Source organism: Arvicanthis niloticus, chromosome 15 (assembly GCF_011762505.2).
Source record: "Arvicanthis niloticus isolate mArvNil1 chromosome 15, mArvNil1.pat.X, whole genome shotgun sequence".
Taxonomy (NCBI): Eukaryota; Metazoa; Chordata; class Mammalia; order Rodentia; family Muridae; genus Arvicanthis; species Arvicanthis niloticus.
The window spans coordinates 34079588-34083249 of record NC_047672.1 but is presented as its reverse complement, the minus strand read 5'-3'; positions in this window follow the sequence as shown (position 1 = coordinate 34083249).

Here is a 3662-nt window from a genome sequence, read left to right as displayed (position 1 = left end):
TTTTCTGTGATTGTAAACACTGGCTTTCCTACACACAGTTCACTGGGTAGACTGTGAGCGTCTGTTTATCTTCAACCTCATCCTTACATATCACCAGGCACACTATGCAGTCTCCCTCAGGGTGGAAGAAAAGTAGGAGAGATGCTGTCCTGGAATATCCCTTTCAGGGGCTGAGGAACCTAAGATATATCCTAAAGATACCTTTCCCAGCACAGGCCTGCAGAGGTATCATCAGTGTGACAAACTCCTAGACTTCAGTAGGGCCCCAGGCCTTAGCATAACTGACTCCATGATGGAAATATCATTCAGGCTGTAAAACTCAGCACATAGACAGCACCACCTGCCAAAAAACAAAAACAAAGGCCCAATCCATCAAAGTCCATAGTTCCAGGAGAGTCTCTAAATGTGCTAACCTTGCTTTTTGGCTCCTGTAGTTTTGCTTCTGGCTAACTGTTCTTGCTAACTGAAGTACGTCAACCCAGAATGTGGTTTTTAGGCTTAAAGGCTTATCCTGAGACAGGCTTAGAGCTACACTGGGATCCTGACCCAGTGTAATCATTGGTCTGCTAATAAAGACCTTATATTGGCCTAAATCAGTGTTGAGGGGTCTTCTCTGGTGGAAACCCACAATCAACATCAGCACCACTGGCTTTCTCAGGTGATGTGCTGTGCACAGATGGTGTGTAGCCTGCAAAGTTCAGCTTGGAAGCCATTTCCTGAGCACTCGTTGTATGCCTGCTGGTGTAGCTGAGCCATTACCCGAGAAAGGTAATGTAAATCGGGCATAGCAGAATCACTGAACTGGACCACTCCATGGACAGAAAGAAAGGCTTATTGGGAATCAAAATGCCAAGGCTATCTCTTAGGGGACAGAGAGAAGCAAGATGGTAGAAAAGGAAATGCAGTCAGCAAGGCAAGGGGGCGGGGGGGGGGGGGATGGGCAGGGCAGAGCTGTGGCAGGCTTTGAACCTAACAGGTAAGACCCACTTCCAGCTCTAGGAGATTTACCCGGAAAGCTGTACTTCCTACTCAGAGAACGGCTCTTCAAATGACCAAAACCAGGAGTTCCTTGCTGGCTAGAGACTAATAACATAAAAACCTTTAACCATGGGGATCAAGGCCTGCAATAAGAAGTCAAAATTTGATCTGAGTTTTGGGGAGGAGGTGCATGGAAACAAATGTTCAGAAGAGGGATTACCCAGGTCTGTTTACAAGCACATGTTGGTCATTGTGCCAGAAGGAGGAAACAGAAGAGTACACATGCTCTGGCCCCTGCAGTGGTCCAGGTGGGGAGCCAGGCAAACAGATGAAGGCCACAGCTTAATGAGACAGAAGCTCTGGGTAGGGGAAGGATGGTGGGTAGATGTCCGGACCACGTAGGCTTAGTACATATCCTGCTGAGAATAAGCGTAGAGGGAGGGAGAAAGGCAGATCACCACACACAACCATCACTACAACCACCACCACTCGACTGTACTTGAATCTGACTCCATTAGAGCTGCTTTGCTGGGGGGGGGGGGATGGGAGGGCAGAGCACTCAGAGGCTGATGGACGCTATGGAATGAGAGACTACAGTATCGGCTTTGAAGGGGACAGGGAGGTGGAGAAGGTAGGTTTACTCATAGCTGAGAGAATCCATTGAGACATGAAGCAAATCATGTCTTCAGCACATTCTCATATCCTCTCCCGTGTTCACAGTCCAGCCCTGTGGAGGGGTGTGAAGCTAATCGCCATGACCGGTGTGACTGGATTTCGACTCGCCTAGGAAATCCTCTGCCAAGTGTGATTTGAAGGTGCTTCTGGAGGGGTTTAGCTGCGAGGTAAGACACACTCTGAATATTCCTGGCACTACCCTGAGATCTGGGTTCCAGACTGAATAAAAAGTGGGAAAGGAGAAAGACAGGAACACATCAGCAGCCATCGCCCTGTACTTCCTGACTTGTGGCCCCTCCCACTGCTGCATCTTCCTTACTGTGATGGACAGCACTTCCTCAAACTGTGAGCCCCTCCTTCCCTAATTGCTTTTGTCAGAGCGATGAATAAAAGTCAGGAAAACAGGGGACTGTGGCCTCGTTTTACAGTCAAGGGCACCCTGGCTCAGGGAGAGAAAGGGACTTGAAAAGGCTGGGCCACACAGCTTCCCAGGAGCCAGACCAGACCTGTCTGTTACATGTATTATTCTTAGTCCCGCTCCAACCTGTTAGAGGCAGCTAGGGGTTTTTGTTTGTTTGTTTGCTTGCTTGCTTTGTTTTGTTTTTCATCTCTGTGGCTAATGAAGAACTGAGGTCAAGAGGAAGCTACCTGGACACAGGTGATGTGTGAAAATCCAGAAGGAGAGGTGAGCTCTGGCCTCAGGGCAGGCAGACAGAAACCTTGGGAGACAAGTCACACACTTCTCTGGTAAGAGTGAGCAGAGGTGAGGCAACGTTAGAATGGAATGAAACACAGATCTCTGGATGTTCTCTAGGCTCCTGAGAGCCTTCCTGAGAAAGGCGAAGGCGGGTCATTTCAGTACCCCGCCCCGTGCCCCACCTACCATCCTCCCGCAGGACCCGCAGCTAACCCTTGCAGGATTTGCTTTCTGGCCTTTTGCTCCGGCAGAGCTCTGCAGTTCAGCTCGCCACCTCTCCGACTTGGCTAGGCGCTTGCTATTTTGATCTAGTGGAAAAAAGACTGAATCAAGGGCTCAGATTGAGAAGAGCAGACACTAAGATTAAACTTTGAGGTCGGGGACTCCCTCTTAGCCTGCTCTGCCATCCCCAGCTTCTTTCTGCTTGCTTGTCACAGACGTAGAGTCGGAAGCACCTAACACCCAGAGAAATTGGTCACTTTTTGGCCCCAAGGATTCTGGTACTTACAACAGAAACCGTGTCCCTAGACTTAACCAAGTCAGTCGACCTTCTAAGAGAAGGCGCCCAGTTGAACCACAGGCCTGTCCAGCCTTATCCTTCACCCAGGGGTGGGGCGAACCTCAGGATGTAGGATGGTTCTGCAGGGTTTCCCTCACTCACAGGGCGGAGCACAGCTGGAGGGGAAAGGGCAGGGTGTCCCTGCTTCTGGCCCCAGGCATGCGCTGGACCCTAGTGGAGAAGAAAGGTGTGTAGACCAACCTGCGGTACTGAGTCACGGTGGTGGGAGGAAGTTAATCCTCCAAACCCAGTAAAACGTTAAATTCTGACTCGAACCTATCCTAGGCACCCGGACTCTGGCGCACAGCACAGCAGGTCCATGAAAAAGCTTGAACGCGGGACCCGCCCACTCGAGGGTAGGGAGACCCAGTGTGGCTCGCACACGTGTGTGTGTGTCCGCGGGTGCCTGCGCGTGCAAGTTGAGAGGGTCTCGGCGTCCCCCGCACTCTCTCTTTCTCTCGGGGATTCTATAATTTGATTTCCTTTGTTCTCAAAATAGTACGTGAACGCTGCCGGCGCTGCTCTCGGGAGGGGTGGGGGCTGCTGCGCGCTCGCTCGCGCGCAGAGTTAGCTGCAGGGTTACAAACAGTCTCTCCTGCTCCCCCGGCCTGAATTAATGTGTTACTATTTTGGGCGAGCCAGTGTTTCCAGGGGAAACCTAATGACGCAATGACGTCAATGCAGGTCAGCAGCAGACTCTCCGGGAGGGCGGACGGGCTCCCGGCTTTCAGGCTCCGCGCAGTCTGCGGGCGG